The sequence below is a fragment of the Urtica dioica genome, chromosome 1 (genome assembly GCF_054948205.1).
Source record: "Urtica dioica subsp. dioica isolate 48M chromosome 1, U.dioica_male_clone48M_v1_H2, whole genome shotgun sequence".
Lineage (NCBI taxonomy): Eukaryota > Viridiplantae > Streptophyta > Magnoliopsida > Rosales > Urticaceae > Urtica > Urtica dioica.
In genome coordinates, this window is record NC_142756.1 from 48,434,615 (window position 1) to 48,454,458 (window position 19,844).

General features: G+C 47.5%; 1 pseudogene; it reads left to right on the forward strand.

Annotated features, from left to right (window-relative positions):
* Nucleotides 1-255: 255 nt before the first annotated feature.
* On the forward strand, nucleotides 256-3,331 carry LOC149407988 (receptor-like protein kinase FERONIA pseudogene; annotated as a pseudogene).
* The last annotated feature ends 16,513 nt before the right edge of the window (nucleotides 3,332-19,844 follow it).

Consider the following 19,844-nt stretch of genomic DNA (forward strand, 5'->3'; position numbering starts at 1 on the left):
ATGCCAACAATGTTGACATCTATCTTTGACCTTCACTATTAGATGTCAATATTGTTGACATAGATGTCAACATTGTTGACATTGAGGTGGCATTTTCGAAAAAATTAGCGTTTTGGTGGAAAGTGAAAAAATGTTATGAAATTGGTGGTAAATCAGTCGATTTCTCGAAAGTAAAATAACTAGAAAACGGAGGGATAGCTGCAGGTAATTTTTTTGTTTGACTTGACTTGAATACAACGCTTCATTCTATACGATTCCTGTCTGACAATAATAAAATATAAATCTCAAATACCAAACATTTTCGATAATCTCAAATTCTCCGATGAAAATGATAATTCTCATCCCCGCATTACTAATTTTCGCCGCCAATGGACAGACGATACCGCTGTATAACCCTCCAGACAACCGAGCCCTGGACTGCGGCTCACCGGAACGATCGGGGCTATCTCGGAGCCATCGGACATGGGAGAGCGACGTGAACTCCAAGCTGTTCTCCCTACGTGACGGCCAGAACGCCAAATCCTCGCTGGCCTCTGCTGCCGACGATATGGACAGCAGCGTTGACGTGCCATACCGGACTGCTCGGATGTCGACTGCCGAGTTCAGCTATACGGTCCCGGTCCTGCCTGGTCCGAAGTTCATCCGCCTCCACTTCTACGCGCCCAGGCTGAGCAGGTCAATGGCGTTCTCGGTGACAGCCGGTGGGTATTCTCTCCTCGCCAACTTTACCGGCTCTCCAGCAGAGGTGAAGACGGTGGTGAGGGAGTACATCGTGGTAGTGACTGGCTCTATTGTCACTATCACTTTCACTCCGGTCCCGGGAAAGATGGCCTTTGTTAATGGGATCGAAGTCGTGTCTATGCCCTCTGATCTCTACTACACCAGCGTTGCTGCTTCCAGTAAGGGCCTCAAGTGGGTTGGGGAGCAAAGCCCCTATTTTCTGGGAAGAAGCACAGCTATGGAGAAAATGTACAGGGTCGACATCGGGAGTCAGAGAGAGATCCCGCCGGACAGCGACACTGGAATGTTCCGGGCGTGGGAAACGGAGTCTCCGTACTTGACTATCCCAGGGTACAGCATCATGCCCGTTATACTCAACGACATCCGTGTTAACTTCACTTTGATCCCCAACTACACGGCACCTGAGGACGTCTACAAGACCGCCAGGTCGCTGGGGAATCAACCTGATACGTCGTTGATGAGGAGCTACAACCTGACGTGGGAATTTCCAGTGGACCCAGGCTTCAGCTACATGCTCAGGCTTCACTTCTGCGAGATCGTCATTGAAATGAACAGAACCTCCGACAGGTCTTTTCAGATCTTCATAGCCAACCAGACCGCCGAGGACGTTGCCGATGTTCTGTTCTGGACGGGCGGGAAGTATGTTGCGTATTTCATTGACTACGTTGCCACTGCCTCGGGGGAAGGAAATCAGAACCTTACCCTCGCTCTTCATGCCAACAAACTCGGCATCACCTCCACTTACTATGACGCTATTCTCAACGGCCTCGAGATCTTCAAACTGAGCGACAGCAGACGCAACCTGGCAGGCATCAATCCCGACCCTAAGCCCACGGTGTTGGTTCCCAAACACGGATCAAACCAGAAGAGCAATGGAAGAATGGCGATTATTGGCATCGTCGCCGGCATATCCTCTGCCATCATTCTACTCGCTTTAATAGGAGCGTTCTTCCTCCGTCGAGGCAGGATGAATTCGAAAACCTCAGCGGAAGGTGGGAGCGATGGAACCGCATGGTGGGGCCCTATCTCGTTCGGTACAACCGTCAAGTCATCTAAGACCCGCAGCTCATCAAATCTCCCGTCTGACCTCTGCCGCTGCTTCTCTCTATCCGAGATTAAAGCAGCAACAAACAACTTCGAGGACGCCTTCATCATCGGCGTCGGCGGCTTCGGCAACGTCTACAAAGGCCACATTGATGAGGGCACGATCCCCGTGGCCATCAAGCGCCTGAAATCCGAATCCTCTCAGGGTGCCCGCGAGTTCAAGACTGAGATTGAGATGTTGTCCCACCTCCGCCACCGCCACCTCGTCTCCCTCATCGGATACTGCGACGACCGTGGCGAGATGATCCTCGTCTATGAGTACATGTCCCGCGGCACCCTCCGCGACCACCTCTACAAGTCAGACAACCCCCCGCTGACGTGGGGCCGCCGCCTCGAGGCATGCATCGGCGCCGCCCGTGGGCTCCACTACCTCCACGCGGGTGCCAAGCACAACGTCATCCACCGCGACGTCAAGACCACCAACATCCTCCTCGACGACGCCTGGGTCGCCAAGGTCTCCGATTTCGGCCTCTCAAAGGCGGGCCCCACCACCACCTCAAAGGGCCACGTCAGCACCGTCGTGAAGGGAAGCTTCGGGTACTTAGACCCAGAGTATTACCGGCTCCAACAGCTTACCGAGAAGTCCGACGTCTACTCTTTCGGTGTCGTCCTATGTGAAGTCCTCTGTGGACGGCCCCCCATCCTTCGCACAGCGGAGCGGAGGCCGGATATTAACTTGGCGAATTGGACACGGAGCTGCCAACGGAATGGGACTCTAGGAGAGATCGTTGACCCAAACATCGCCGGGAAAATCTCGCCGGAGTGTTTGAAGAAGTACGGAGAGATCGCCGTGAGCTGCATGAGCGACAACGGTTCCGACCGGCCGTCGATGAACGACGTCGTGTGGTCGCTGGAGTTCGCCATGCAGCTCCAGCAGAAGGCGGAGGAAGGCGGGGAAGACTGGGCCGACGATGAATACTACGGCGCCGGAGAGCATCACAGATTGGTCAACGGGAACGATACCGACGAGACGACGACGTTTTGGGAAAACACAACGGAGATAAGGAGCAGTGGGGTCACTAAGATCAGCAGCAGCGAGAATGAATCCGCTACGGGCGAGTCCATGAAAGTTTTCTCTGAGATCTACGACCCAAAAGCTAGGTGAAAACATTGATTATTATTAATTACGCTTTGAGCCCTCCACGTGGGTTAGTCTACGCGTCATAAATATTATAGATAGATACGTTTTGATATTTGAGTTATTGTTCGTGTACCATATGGATATTAATTAGTTGGTTGAGCACTTGTCCCCTGCTCAATTATATGATCTTTGTCGTTTTAAAAAAAAAATTATATGATCTTTGTATTCACTGTTAAGAATTTAAATCCAATCCAATTACATGCGTATAACTTGTGATCATTTGTTTTGATTAGTCTTACCCGCGATTGTATATGTAATACATGTATATATACACTATATATTGTCTGCGTCAAGACTAAAGTAGCCCGCGGAGCGGGTAAATATCATGGGGCCTACCATATTTGTTTTGCTATGGATATTTCCTCTTCACTCTCGCAACTATTCTCACGGCAGACTAGTCAAAATATCTTCTTTGTATTCTACTTCAATTTAGTAGGACCACCATGAAAAAAAAATGAAAAAAAAGGTAACGTAAGATAAGGTTCGTGATCATTTTCACCCGATTGAGGGGTGTGAGTGTGACAAAGAAAATGGAATCAAAAGTTGAAAAGTACTTTCTTAAAAATAATAAAAAAGAAGTTGAATAGTTATTTCTTATAGATGGATATGTTCCGATGTTTCAGTCATTGTTTGTGTACCATATGGATATTAATTAGTTTGTTGAGCACCTGTCGCCTGCTCAATTATATGGTCTTTTAAAAAAATATATTTACTATTGAGATTTGAAACCCCAATCGTAACAGTATAAAAAAAAAAAAAAAAAAAAAAACCCACTATCGTATATATTTTACTTGTCCTTTTTTTGTTGAAATTATTACTTGTCATGATTATTGATTATTTATTTATCATGTGTATTAGTGTATATATATGAGAAATTTCATTAATGGTACTTAATAATTAAATTAATATCAAGATTAGATCTTAATTTTGAAAAATATAAAAAAGTAGACTTTTGTATCATAATTGGACAAAAATATCCCTGCACACAATATTTGAATTCATTCCCCTCTCTCTCTCTCTCTCTCTCTCTCTCTCTCTCGAAAACTTCAAAAAGAAAAAAAAAACCACTCCTACGATCTTGTACGATGGTATACGATCTTGTACGAGCCGGTACGATATAATACGATAGAGGACGATGGCGTACGATGGAAATGTTTCAAACTCCGACGACGGTGAAACTCATAAATCCCGAGCTCAAAAATCATCTAAAAAGGTAAGTTTTCAACTAATTTCTTGTTAAATGTCTTTGGAAATAGTTAGAATAGGGTTTAGGACTAAGTATTAATATGATTTGAGTTGATTTTGATCCGATTTAAAATGTTAGAGTTTGAAATTAGGGCCAGTGTACGATGAGGTTCATGCATCGAACGATGCCGTACGATGTTATACGATGTCGTACGATAAAATTCATACAGCTGTACGATGTCATACTACGTCGTACAATGTTGTACGATGGTTTTTAGAATTTCTAAAAAAGTACTCGTACGATGCTGTACGATGTCGTACGATGCTATACGATACGATGCTATACGAGTCTGTACGATGTCATACGATGAATTATGATTTTGACCTAATTTTGTCGTTTTTTTAGGACAATTTGAACTACATATACAATGTCCCATTCCTGGGGTGTATCACCAACGGTGGGACGGGGATCTTGAAGCTGGTACGGAGGAGATTCAATGAGCTCGGGATAAAAGATCGAATCCTCGAGACTCCGTTCGAGCAATTTTTTTCGAAGAGTGAGCTCGGTTTCTCACCGGTGCTCGTACATACTCTCCTTAAAAAAAGATTGAGGCGACGACACGCGGGGAGATATATTTTGGTATCGGAGGCAAACGAGTAAGATTCAGATGCCTCGAGTACGCACTCGTCTCGGGGATGAGTTATGAAGACGGTCCGACCAAAGCCGAACAAGACGAGCGAAACAGCAACCTATTGATCACGGACCACCTAAACGGCGTTGTCGGATGCAAGTTGAGCGCGTTGATCAACTCATTCAACATATGTCAGAGTCATGATGATGCGTTCAAGCTCGGACTCGTCGTATTTGTGTATGGGTATCTTCTGGGGCAACCGGCCAACAAAGTCATCGAGGAAATGTGGCATAAATTTCTGTACATCGTTGAAGACCTCCTCTTCTTCTTCAAGATGCCTTGGGGAAATTTTAGTTGGGCGGAGATGTATTCCAGCCTCTCGATGAACCTAAGGCATTATCACGAGATGTTGCAGAAGAAGTTGAAGGACAAGCCGGACGTGGCTCAGAAAGAGGCCAAGTACACATTGACGGGTAATCTTCATACCCTTCATTACTGGGCGTATCAGGCTATCCTAGAGATCGGGATGAGGTTCGGGTCGAACGAGGGGATTCGTGTGCCCAAGATGCACTCGTGGTCGAGTAATGTCGTCATCATGGGCAAAGACATCGAGGCCGTCCTAAATAAGAAACGGTAACTTTTTATTATTTAACTATTATTAAATGTATGTTACATTATTTTGGAATATTAATAATTGTTTTTGGTTTTGTAGGTGGGTGTTCTTCAGATGCTGAGACCAATGGCAACAGAGAAAGAATTTTCACTCTCCTCGAGACGTAGACGAGCAAATGTCTGTATCCCATAGACGTCGTGGGAGAAGACGCGACAGAGTTGCGAGATATCGAGGAAGAAATAGATCGAGTCGCGAGTGTCGCAGACGAGGCCGATGTCATCGTCGGAGACTCCGACGACTAAAACGTGTCAGACTCTCTACATGTTCGTCTTGGTAGTCCGACCACTCCCGCAATGGGATCGAGGCCCACACCAACCACTCTCGCAGTGGGATCGAGGCTCACACCGACCCCTCACGCCGACCTTCCCGAGCCCTTTGTCCTAACACGGGAAATGTGGGAAGAAATGCGAGCCTCACAAGAACAATTGCTGCAATCAGAAGGGATGGTCTTACACGCTCTTATCACGAACGGGCGTAGAATCGCGCCAATCAGGCGAGACCATGTTAGATTTAATTCAAGTTATGTTTATGTTTAAATTTCATTTTCGAGTTAAGTTTAAATTTCATTTTAGAGTTAAGTTTAAATTTAATTTAACGTTTTAGAGTTAAGTTTAAATTTTATTTTAGAGTTAATTTTAAATTTAATGTTTTAGAGTTAAGTTTAAATTTCATTTTAGAGTTAAGTTTATGGTTAAGTTTATATTTCATTTAAAGTTATGTGACAAGTTTAAATTTTGTGACATATTTTGTTACTTTGACTTGCAGAGTGCGATGTGGACGAGGCTTAACATTTTATTCGAGGAACAAACGGGCTTGCCTAGGGGTGAGATTCCCATGACCCAAGCTGATGGTCATCATAAACGCCGGACCCCTCCTCCTCATTCTCCTCCTCCTCCTCCTTCTCGTCCTCCTCCTCCTCCTTCGTCTGCTCAAAAGCTGACGTCTTCATCGGACGCGCCGTCTTCTTTGCATCGCGAGTCGTCGAAGAAGTCGAAGAAGCCGTCTTCATCGCACGCGCCATCTTCTTCGCATCGCGAGTCGTCTTTGTCGAGTCCTTGTAGAGAAGATTTTCCGGATAAGCAACGCCCGCTCACGACTCCGCTTAAAAGGAAAAGCGACAAGGCACAGCTTACCCCGCCACGTCCAGATCGGCAAATGTGATAGAAGTCGTCACGTTGGGCCGATTGCACTATCCGACGAGGCCCAAGTATTCAGAGAAGCCGATCCCCAAGTTCAACCCGTTGAAGGACGCGAGGCTAAAGGAGTTTAATAATTTCGGGAAGTGGTTGCGGACAAAGAAGTGAGACAGCAAATTCATGAATTCTACTCGCCTGAAGACTTGCGACGGAGACACGACTTTCTTCGATACGATGTTGACAGAAACAAAATGGCTTCATGATTCGGTACGTTATTTATTATATTTTGCATTCCCTTTTAATTTAAAGTAACGCTATATGTTTGTTATTTCTCAGCATGTTGATGCTATAATTCACATATTTCGGGCACACCAACGAGCTCTCAACGGATATCGGAAAGACGTCCGAATCATGGATTGTCGGTGGGTCCAGCACGTGTACGGCCGATTCACAAAGGAAGAAGCGAACATCAAGAAGGCCATTGAGCTGGGGACGGAGCCCGAGCCCGTGGACTGGGACATGAGGGCAACTATTACCCCGATGACTGGGTATAGGGATACCGATATTTTGCCGTGGGATGATCCTCGTGAGGTCCTTTTCGTCGTGAACTTCAAGAACGTTCATTGGTTCACATTTCGGATCGACATCGAGGCCTGGACCATTACCGTCCTCGGTTGCCAAAAGGATCTCATGCAGTCGCCGAATAATCAAAAGGACTTTATGGAGATGATGGAGGTACGTAAAATGTAATTCACAATTATTAGGTTTATTTGTGGTTAATAAAATTATAAGGGTTATTTATCATTGTTAAAATGTTTATTATTCAGACTTGGACTCGAGCATTTGCTATGATTGTGGCCATAGGTGGTTTCTTCAAGATCCATCGCATGTCTTACCGGGAGACTCAGCACGGTGAAATTAAGTTCACATACCCGACATGGCTAGTCGATCAAAATGTCCCACAATGCGCATACAGGTAAACATGTTTAATTTTTTTCACAAGTTATTTAAAAAAAAAAATTTTGACAACTTAATTGAATTTTTAATGTCAAGTTTTTTTACAAGTTTGTTTTTATTGACAAATTATTTTACAAGTTTGGTTATTTTGACAAGTTATTTTATTCAACTTTTTTTTTTGAAAAGTCTTTTTACAAGTTTGTTTTATTTTTTTGACAAGTTTGTTTTTTATACAAGTTTGACAATTTTTTTATACAACTTTTTGTGTTGTACCGGTTATTTAAAAAAAAATTTGACAAGTTAATTGAAATTTGTTTTGACAACTTTTTTTTTTACAAGTCTTTTTACAAGTTTGTTTTTTTTTTTTGAAGTCTTTTTTTAGACAAGTTTTTGACAAGTTTGACAATTTTTTTACTTATTTTTGTGTTGTAGCGGTGATTGCGGGATCGCAGTGAAGTATGTTGAGCATATAGTATTGAATGAATCATTTGACACTCTTCAAAGTGTCAATACGAGAACGTTCAGGAAGAAATGGTGCGTGGACTTATTCTACAACCATCTTATCCCGTGATTTTGTATTTTCGGATTTTTTAAAAATCTTTTTGGTTTTAAATAAAAGTCACTGCATAACGAGTACACATCTACGCTTCGATGTTGGAATGCTCGCACATGATATGTTGTCGCACGAAAATGAACAACGATTAATACCTCGGGCGGTTCGATCCAAGGCCGGACCAAGTGATCGCACCCGGGTCAAAAATGTGAACCTGTAGACCGAGTAGCACCCTTCAGACCCTGAGGTGTGTTTTTGAGGGTGTGACCGTGCCAAAGGTGTTGGAATCGATCTAGGGTTTAAGAAAATAATTAACGCTTCGGGAAGCGGCGGAATTTTAAAAATTTTCTTTTTCAAGTAAAAACAGTTTTTACTAACCTAGACAAGTGCAAGTACATGTAATTAAAAACTAATATGAGCTAAGAAGTTTACTAACCTTTCTTGAAGCTTGAATTTTGAGAAGCTTTTGGAAAGTTGCAACGCTCGTCTCCCTCGCAGCACGTCTCTCTTCCTTTCATCGGCACCTCAAGCAACCACGAAAGTTTCTATCACTAAATCACTCGAAATAAAGGAATTAGTGAGTGGGCACTTTTAAACACGACGACTCGAGAACAAGTCTCAGAGTCGAAGAGCTAAAACCACTAGGTCAAATGAGGACCTAGGTGCCAAAACAAAAACCGAAAATAACTAGAGGGAGAGAGAGAGGATCGGCCACAAGGTCTAGAGAGAGAAGCTCTCAATCTCTAACTTATGTGGGATGAATAAAATGAGGGGAATGAGAGTCCTATTTATAGGAGAAGGGTTGGCCTTCGAAAGAAGTAGTTTCCTCTTATTTTCCAAGCTATCTTGAGCAACCCTTTATTTCCCATTTCTATCCAAGTCACTCGGCCAACATGTGCCTTCATGACACCTTGGATTTGTTTCCTCTTTTATTCTTGCTTCCCCTTAGACTTGTCTTGGCCGAAATACTTGATTCCTCATAGAGGAAATTTGTTTCCTCTTTTTCTTTTGGCAAGTATCTTGATACATTTATGCACAAAATAATCTCCCTTTCTTTCTTAGGGTTGGGCGCCCAAGGCCTTCTAGAAAAGGCTTCTAGAAGCTTTTCCATTTGTTCATGACAACATGAAAAAGGCCCATTAAGAATTTTCAATAAAATTCTTATGAAATGAAATTAATTCACAAGGCCCAATAACCAAGTTATGGCCGAGTGACATTAAGTCATCAAATGAACTTGTCAAAAAATTTATTGACATTCATTTCATCATATGTCTCAAAAGACAAAAATACCCTTTTAACTATTTTCGTTCTTGTTTTGACTTAGCTTCCAGTTTAACTATTCCTATCGATGTGATTCGTGACAGTGACCTCATGGACCCAAATGAACAAAGCTTGAGCTAAAAACTTGGACTCAAAAGTTCACAAACCTTTTCCAAGTTTAGCTTAATGCCAACTGACTCCACTAAAGAGCTGACACTGAAAATCTCTCGGTTCAAATGAATTTATTTTCTACTCAAGAATTCACCTAATTATAATGAGCGGATCCACTGAATATTATCTATGTTTACCCTTCATGAATGTCATCAGCTAGTCGGGATTTACTAAATTACCATTTTACCCTTCTAGCTGTTATTTCCTCAACTCCTTTGTCGCTTGTGAATAAGTTAGAAACAATGTATTGACGAGGAGCTAACAAGTCACATTGTTTCATCCAAAAGAGTCAGGACTCAATTTGGACACTGGCCAGTTCATTTATTCACACTCCAAGGAACAAAGCATGAGGTGACATACATTGCATTTCAGCAATCTTGTACATGAATTCCATATCTATGAGAACTTCACAAAGTTACTCATGACAGACTCACAACTTAGTACTTCACCAATAGGCCTTGTTCGGAATCACATAGTGAGTCCGAACTTTGACTTTCTCAAATGAGAATACTAAGGTGTGAAATGGCATGTCTCATTTCAGGATTAAGGTAAGCATGATGCAATTCATACATAGTGACTTCGAGACATAAGAGGTTAAATGGTTTGTTCTTATATTGTCTCTAGAAGTGCACTGGTCAATTCAGTACCTTCGGAAGATACCTAGAAGAACTATAGAGTCCCCAACTCTCAATGCCTCATAACCAAACATCATAGATTCTTCTAACAATCATACTGAGGTCAATAGTCCTTTGACCCTAAGATTGCGAATATATCGTTTTAAGCAAACTACGAAGAGTTTGTTCATGCAAATCTACATTTGTCTCTTCGTAAGTTGTTAAGTTTGTTTATGGACTAAAAGACTAAGGTTTTATCATAAAGCTTCAAACAAAGAAAGAATGAATGAACGTTTCAACTCTATTATTAATGAATAAGCAATTACAAGCAAGAGTCTTCGTAAGATTATATGACATCAAATGTACATATATAGACACTACTACTCTTCTTGTGGGCACCATTGACAACAAACTCCCATTTGACTCAAAGAAGATGTGAGTAGTCCTACATGCCTAATCCCTCTCGAAGTTGGTCGAAGACCATGTTCGCTAGGGCCTTGGTGAATAGATCTACCAGAGATCTACTTCACCTCTACGTCTCCGCGTTGCGCGATCTCTCGAATCAAATGGTATTTCCTCTCAATATGTTTAGAGCGCTTATGGCTTCGAGGTTCCTTTGAGTTAGCGACAGCCCTACTATTATCACAATAAAGGGTCATGGGCTCGTCGACGTTTGGAACAATTTCCAAGTACTTATGGAATTTTCTAAGCCATACAGCCTCTTTGGATGCTTCACGAGCAGCCACATATTCTGCTTCCATTGTGGAGTCAGCAATGCAAGATTGCTTAATACTTCTCCACACAACAGCTCCACCATTAAGGATGAACACAGATCCCGAAGTGGATTTCCTGGAATCCTTATCCGCTTGAAAATCGGAGTCGGTATATCCCGTCATAGTCAGGTCAGTACCTGAGTATGTAAGCATCAAGTTCCTAGTTCTTCGAAGATACTTAAGAACATGCTTAACAGCAATCCAGTGCTCGGGTCCAGGGTTGGATTGGAAACGACTAACTACGGCAGAGGCTTCCTACGGCAGAGGCGTAAGGAATCTTCCTCATGTCTTCAATCTCTTGTGCAGTCTTGGGAGACTGGTCCTTAGAGAGTGAAACTCCATGCCTAAAGGGTGTTTGACCCCTCTTGCAGTCTTGCATCGAGAAGCGATCCATCACCTTATCAATATAAGATGCTTGAGAGAGCGACAGGGTCCGGTTTTTCCTATCTTGAAAGATTTGGATTCCCATAATGTATGCGGCTTCTCCTAGATCCTTCATATCGAATTGCTTTGCCAGCCAGACCTTAACCTCAGATAACTTACCCACGTCATTACCAATGAGTAGTATATCATCGACATATAGTACCAGAAACACAACTTTGCCTTCGTGTATTAACTTGTAAACACAAGGCTCATCTATTGACTGTTCAAAGCCGAAGCTCTTTACAGTTTCATCGAATCTAATATTCCATGACCTAGATGCTTGCTTTAGTCCATAAATGGATTTAAGCAACTCATAAACCTTGGTCTCTTGACCTTTGTCCACGAAACCGTCTGGTTGAGCCATGTAAATGCGCTCGTCAAGATTGCCATTCAGAAAGGCTGTCTTGACATCCATTTGCCAGATCTCATAGTCGAGAGCTGCAGCTATGGATAGGAGTATGCGGATGGATTTAAGCATCGCGACTGGCGAGAAGGTTTCTTCATAGTCAATCCCTTCTTGTTGGGTATAACCCTTCGCCACAAGTCGTGCTTTGAACGTCTCGACGTTCCCATCAGGACCCCTTTTCTTCTTGTATATCCACTTACACCCTACGGGTTTAATCCCTTCAGGAAGGTCTACAAGTTTCCAGACATTGTTGACATACATCGAGTGCATTTCAACTTTCATGGCGTCAAGCCAAAGGTTTGATTCAGAACAAGCCATTGCTTGGCTATAGGAAACATGGTCATCCATGTCGGAGACGGCTACAAGAGAGTCTCCATAAGACATGTACCTGTCAGGCTTTTGAGTAGCCCTCCCACTACGTCTAAGTACTACTTGATGAGATTCTGATGAGTTAGGTTGTGTTTCAGTTGGGGTAAGAACAGTTCTTACAGATGAGGTAGAAGCTTCCTCACCCAACTTTTCTTCAAGCACAATTTTGCTTCTAGGTTTTGCATCTTTCATAAAGTCCTCCTCGAGGAAACGAGCATTCGTGCTAACGAAAGTCTTATCGTCCTCGGGACTATAGAAAGTAAAACCCTTGGTTTCCTTCGGATATCCTACAAACAGGCACAATTCTGACCTACTAGCCAACTTGCTAGTCTTTTGCCTCAGCACGTGTGCAGGGCAACCCCAAATTTGGATGCGGCCAAGATTCACTTTACGGCCAGTACATCGTTCATAAGGAGTACCAGGGACCGTTTTGGACGGAACTTGGTTCAGAATGTAGGCGGCTGTTTCGAGGGCATATCCCCAAAAGGAAGGAGGGAGTGATGAGTAACTCATCATTGATCTAACCATCTCCATTAGAGTTCGGTTCCTTCTCTCTGACACTCCGTTTTGTTGAGGTGTGCCAGGTGCGGCAAGCTGAGAAGCGATACCTTCTTCTTTAAGAAAGTCATCGAACTCTCCAGACATATACTCACCACCTCGATCGGATCGAAGGGTTTTGATCACTCTGCCAGTTTGCTTTTCCACTAAAGCCCTAAAGACCTTAAATACGTTAAAGGTCTCGGATTTGTGTTTGAGCAAATAGACAAACCCATATCTTGAGTAATCATCAGTGAAGGTAACGAAGTATTCGTATCCTCCACGTGCCTGTTGGTTGAGCGGACCACATACATCAGAATGTATTAGTTCCAGCAACTCAGTGGCTCTTCGACCCTTATCAGAGAAAGGTCGCTTAGTCATTTTTCCTTCTATGCAGGATTCACAAGTAGGTAGTGAACCTATTGCAGAGTCTTGGAGTGGACCGTCCCTCACAAGTCTCTTAATCCTATCTAGACTGATATGACCAAGTCTCAAGTGCCAGAGGTATGTTGATTTTGTTAGATCGGAGGATTCAGAAAGTTTGATCCTCTTTGGCTCCCTAATTAGATCATTATCTATTTCGGTGTCTAAAAGAGAAGGTTGAGTGGGATAGATGTAGAAAAGAGCATTCTTCATACATGCATCAGTGACAAGAATTATAAGGAAACGAAATACGAATTCCATTCTTAATGAACTTTAAACAATAATCTTGCTCACGAAGACGAGCAACGGATATTAAGTTCTTCCCAAAGGTAGGAACAAAATAAACATTATTCAAGTTTAAAGTGCGGTCTTCAAAAGACAGCGTCACGGATCCCACAGCCTTTGCAGACACCAGGCTCCCATCACCCCATTTGAAACAGAACTCGCCTTCCTCTAAGCTTTTGGTTTTCTTGAAACCATTCAAGGAACAGCAAATATGGTTAGTAGCAGCGGAGTCAAGAATCCACGTTGATACATTATCAGCTACTAAGCATGCTTCGGTAACTAGTGGCGCCTTGGTCCGAGAGGACGAGTGGCACCTTGGTCGGACTGCCGCGCCCGGCGCGGCAACAGGCACGGTCACAATCCCGGGGACTCGCGCCTTCGGTTTCAAGAGGCGGTCGGACACGGCCCCTCACCGAGGAGAGAGCGACTTTGGTGGATGATGGGGCCGATAGCCGAAGCGCTCGCCGGACGGTCTGACCAAGGGCGACCTCGCCCCGCCACGCACCGAGTGTGGACCTTAGAGAGTGCTTGACGGCGCAGAGAAACTCCCGAGGGGAGGATCTCCGCCAAAGGCTCAACTCCCGGAGGGATGCGCTCCCCGCCGCAAGTCTCGGCCGGCCTCAGGCCAACGTCGTGGACCAAGCGTCCAACGAGCGCCAGCCGGCGACTCCTGTGGCACTGGCGGTCAGCCCTGCTAACGGGCTTGACATGGTCACGATGATTCAGAGCCTCCAAAACCAAATCATCGTGATGAGGGAGTCAGGGAGGCAAAGGCCTTACGGGGGTTTCGAGGAGTCATACTCTCCCTTCGCCACTCAAATCCTCGTGCAGCCTTGCGTGGGGAACTTCAAATTGCCGTCCATCCCTCCCTATGACGGACGGACTGACCCAAACTTCCACATCCAACACTACGAGACGTGGATGACGATGCAAGGACAGGCGGATGCCACTCTCTGTCAGGCTTTCAGCCTGACCCTCACGGGGTCGGGGTTTGAGTGGTTCCGAAGTCTGAGGCCGGAAGCATCTCGTCTTTCCGGGCCTTACGAGAGGCTTTCCTTGCTCGATTCGCCACCCTTGTGGCACAAAAGAAGTCAAAGACCCACCTCCTCTCCATCGGGCAGGGGAGAGACGAAACGTTGAGACAATACCTCGCTCGCTTCACCGAGGAGTCTCACAAGGTCGAGGGGTTCGATGACAAGGATGCCATCACGGCAATCACCGAGGGAGTTCGCACGACCGACTTCCTCAAGTCTATCGTCGAAAAAGTCCTGCAAGACATGGCGGAGCTAATGTCGAGGGCCCGCACGTATATGGGAATCGAGGACTATCTCGATGGCCGCGACGGCCGGAAGTCAGGGGGACAAGGTAGTCGCCGCCGCGACGACCAAGACGAAGATCTTCCCGACCCTCGAAGGAAGAGGAACAGGGGAGGCCAGGCCCCTAACGGTTGCTCCCTCCCAGGGCCAAGATCGTCACACATCGATAGCTTCCGAACGTTATCGACGTTCACCCCTCTGAACACCCCACAAGAGCGGATCCTAGCTCTGCACCGCAACAAGCTAGGAAGTCCGACTCCTCTCACAAAGGATCCCGCGAAGAGGGATCGAAACAAGTTCTGTGAGTACCACCAAGATCACGGGCATCTGACGTCCGAATGTTATCAACTCAGGCGTTAGATCGAGGCCCTGATTCAAGACGGGAAATTAAAAGAGTATGTCCTGAGAACGGTCGGGATGGTCGCGGCGCACGGAGAGTGCCCACGGTAGGAAAGGAAGGGTCCGGCGATGGTGACCGTCACAGACCAAGTGGCGAACCAAGGACCGGAGAGCTCACAACTGCACATCGTGGGCTCGATCATGGGCGGCCTGGAGTTCGGAGACTCGAGCACGCAAAGGAAGAAATACGTGCGCGAAGTTTCCCAAGGGAAAATAGCGCACTACATCAACCACACGTACGAGGCTCCTCCTCCGGCCCTGTTCGAGTCCATGTTCTTCACCGGCCAAGAGGCGGCGCGTGTGCTCCACCCGCACAATGACGCGATAGTCGTCTCCGCACCGGTCGCCAACAACCTCGTCCGGAGAATCCTAATCGACAATGGAAGCTCCGCCGACATAATCTTCAAATCGGCGCTGGACAGGGTGAAGTTATCCGGAGTGGGACCGACCCCGGTCTCGACCCCACTCTTCGGCTTCTCCGGGGCGAGGGTTATGACGGAGGGAACCATCGACCTCCCGGTCACCTTCGGAACGCTGGGGGGGCTCGAGGTCACTCGCATCGTATCCTTCCTAGTTGTGGACCAGCCCTCGGCGTACGACATCATCATCGGCCGCCCGACTCTCAACCGGTTGAAGGCCATAACGTCCACCTATCACCTGATGATGAAGTTCACGACTGAGAACGGGATTGCCATCATGTTGGGAGACCAGTCGATGGCGAGGATGTGCTACATCCAAGGCGTGGACGGGAAAAGGAAGGAAAAGATGGTGAGCACCATCCTCTAGCCCGGTCAAGCTGCGGAAGCTGGTACTACAGTAGAAGCCCGCTCCCGTTCTCATTATGTCATTTTATTTCTGGTTTTAAGACAATTTCAAATTTCAATAAGGCCAATGGCCTGGGAATGTAATTTTTGACTATTTCGACATGGTAATTAGATTACATTTCGCCTCGAAGCCTTTATCTTGTTGCATTATAATTTCTAGTCTCCTCTGTGAGTACACAAGAAACTCGGGGGGCTAATGGGAAATAATGCTCAATGAAACTAAAACTCACTCACTCAACAAAAAAAAAAACAAACAACAAATAAAAATATAAGCATAACAAAGTCTCAAGGGGCCGATGGTTAGGCCGGAGGTCCCAGAGAGTGACGGTCTACACACTTCTCCTCGAGTTGAGTTCACTCCTCGAGTTGAGTTTCGAGTCCACGAGTCGATCGACAACTCCTCGTGCCGACTCTACGTTTCTCCTCGAGTTGAGTTCACTCCTCGAGTCGAGTACCGAGTCCACGAGTCGACAAGCTACTCCTCGTGCCGACTCTACATTACTCCTCGAATTGAGTTCACTCCTCGAGTTGAGTTTCGAGTCCACGAGTCGATCGACAACTCCTCGTGCCGACTCTACATTTCTCCTCGAGTTGAGTTCACTCCTCGAGACGAGTACCGAGTCCACGAGTCGACAAGCTACTCCTCGTGCCGACTCTACATTTCTCCCCGAGTTGAGTTCATTCCTCGAGTCGAGTATCGAGTCCACGAGTCGACAAGCTACTCCTCGTGCCGACTCTACGTTTCTCCTCGAGTTGAGTTTCGATTCCACGAGTCGATCGACAACTCCTCGTGCCGACTCTACGTTTCTCCTCGAGTTGAGTTCACTCCTCGAGTCGAGTACCGAGTCCACGAGTCGACAAGCTACTCCTCGTGCCGACTCTACATTACTCCTCGAATTGAGTTCACTCCTCGAGTTGAGTTTCGAGTCCACGAGTCGATCGACAACTCCTCGTGCCGACTCTACGTTTCTCCTCGAGTTGAGTTCACTCCTCGAGACGAGTACCGAGTCCACGAGTCGACAAGCTACTGCTCGTGCCGACTCTACGTTTCTCCTCGAGTTGAGTTCACTCCTCGAGACGAGTACCGAGTCCACGAGTCGACAAGTTACTCCTCGTGCCGACTCTACATTTCTCCTCGAGTTGAGTTCACTCCTCGAGTCGAGTACCGAGTCCACGAGTCGACAAGCTACTTCTCATGTCGACTCTACGTTTCTCCTCGAGTTGAGTTCACTCCTCGAGACGAGTACCGAGTCCACGAGTCGACAAGCTACTCCTCGTGCCGACTCTACATTTCTCCTCGAGTTGAGTTCACTCCTCGAGTCGAGTACCGAGTCCACGAGTCGACAAGCTACTCCTCGTGCCGACTCTACATTTCTCCTCGAGTTGAGTTCACTCCTCGAGTCGAGTACCGAGTCCACGAGTCGACAAGCTACTCCTCGTGCCGACTCTACGTTTTTCCTCGAGTTGAGTTCACTCCTCGAGTCGAGTACCGACTCCACGAGTCGACAAGCTCCTCCTCGTGCCGACTCTACATGTCACCTCGAGTTGAGTCCAATCCTCGAGTCAAGTACCGAGTAAGAATGGGCCACCTGAGTACCCAAACGTGAAACGCGCACCAGGGCGCCGCACTCACAAAGGCACAAGGCTCGACTCAAGAGACCCAACCCGGAAATGCGAACAGCGCACTAAGGTGCCACACTCGCCGGGGGATCAAGTCTGCACCCAACCTTGCCTGTCACGTGACGCACGTGCCCAATGGTGCCATGTTCCTGAGATGGTATGACCACACAACTGCGGCACCGCGCTCGCCGCCCAGCTCGTGAGCCGAAAGGCAGCGAGTCACAAATGGGTTTCAAAGGCTTGCGTCCGCCGGACGTATCTGGTCTAGCCAGCGTCCATGGGAAACCCGGCCACACAAATGTTGCACCGCGCTCGCCGCCCAGCTCGTGAGCCGAAAGGCAGCGATTTACAAATGGGTTTCAAAGGCTTGCATCCGCCGGACGTATCTGGTCTAGCCAGCGTCCACGGGAAACCCGGCCACACAAATGTGGCACCGCGCTCGCCGCCCAGCTCGTGAGCCGAAAGGCAGCGAGTTACAAATGGGTTTCAAAAGCTTGCGTCCGCCGGACGTATCTGGTCTAGCCAGCGTCCATGAGAAACCCGGCCACACAAATGTGGCACCGCGCTCGCCGCCCAGCTCGTGAGCCGAAAGGCAGCGAGTTGCAAATGGGTTTCAAAGGCTTGCGTCCGCCGGACGTATCTGGTCTAAGCCAGCATCCACGGGAAACCCGGCCACACAAATGTGGCACCGCGCTCGCCGCCCAGCTCGTGAGCCGAAAGGCAGCGAGTTACAAATGAGTTTCAAAGGCTTGCGTCCGCCGGACGTATCTTGTCTAGCCAGCGTCCACGGGAAACCCAGCCACACAAATGTGGCACCGCGCTCGCCGCCCAGCTCGTGAGCCGAAAGGCAGCGAGTTACAAATGGGTTTCAAAGGCTTGCGTCCGCTGGACGTATCTGGTCTAGCCAGCGTCCACGGGAAACCCGGCCACACAAATGTGGTACCGCGCTCGCCGCCCAACTCGTGAGCCGAAAGACAGCGAGTTACAAATGGGTTTCAAAGGCTTGCGTCCGCCGGACGTATCTGGTCTAGCCAGCGTCCACGGGAAACTCGGCCACACAAATGTGGCATCGCGCTCGCCGCCCAGCTCGTGAGCCGAAAGGCAGCGAGTCACAAATGGGTTTCAAAGGCCTGCGCCCGCCGGACGTAACTGGTTTAGCCAGCGTCCACGGAAAATCCGGTCACACAAATGTGACACCGAGGTCCCCCGAGGCCCAAGCCGTGCAAATCGATCACGCCTTCATTGGTAGGTCGAGAAAATAAGCCACACACAATAAAGTCGTGTAAATCGATCACGCCTTCATTGGTAGGTCGAAAAAATAAGCAACGCACAATAAAGTCGTGTTAATCGATCACGCCTTCATAGGTAGGTCGAGAAAATAAGCCACGCACAGTAAAGCCGTGCAAATCGATCACGCTTTCATTGGTAGGTCGAGAAAATAAGCCATGCACGATCGACCCGGAACAAAAGCCGTCCCTCGCGACGCATCAACGCCGTCCCTCGCGACGCATCAAAGCTATCCCTCACAACGCAATAAATCCGTCCCTCGCGATGCACAAAGGCCGTCCCTCGTGACGCACAAAAGCCGTCCCTCGCGACGCACAAAGGCCGTCTCTCGTGACGCACAAAGGCTTTCCCTCGCGATGCATTAAAAGCCCTTTTGTGTCACGCTCTCAAACCCGAGAGCGTTCGCCCCGCGTCCACACGCCGGCGTAAGCATTGAGTTTCCACTCGACCTACTCTCGACCGCAAACTCGGGGGGCTAATGTTGTCGGCCCGTTCCGGGTCGACAGCGCCCGCGGGCGCCCGCAGGGTCCCATGGCCGAGAGGCCAAAGACCGACCTCATGAGCTCGACCTCGGCCTCATGAGCTCGACCTGAACTCGGCCTCATGAGCTCGACCTCGGCCTCATGAGCTTGACCTCCACTCGGCCTCATGAGCTCGACCTTGGCCTCATGACCTCGACCTCGGCCTCATGAGCTCGACCTCGGCATCGTGACCTCGACCTCGGCCTCATGAGCTCGACCTCCACTCGGCCTCATGAGCTCGACTTCGGCCTCATGAGCTCGACTTCCACTCGGCCTCATGGGCTCGACCTCGGCCTCATGAGCTCGACTTCCACTCGGCCTTATGAGCTCGACCTCGGCCTCATGAGCTCGACCTCTACTCGGCCTCATGAGCTCAACCTCCACTCGGCCTCACGAGCTCGACCTCCACTCGTGAGCTCGACCTCAGCTCGAACTCCACTCGTAAGCTCGACCTCAGCTCGGCCTCATGAGCTCGACCTCCACTCGGCCTCATG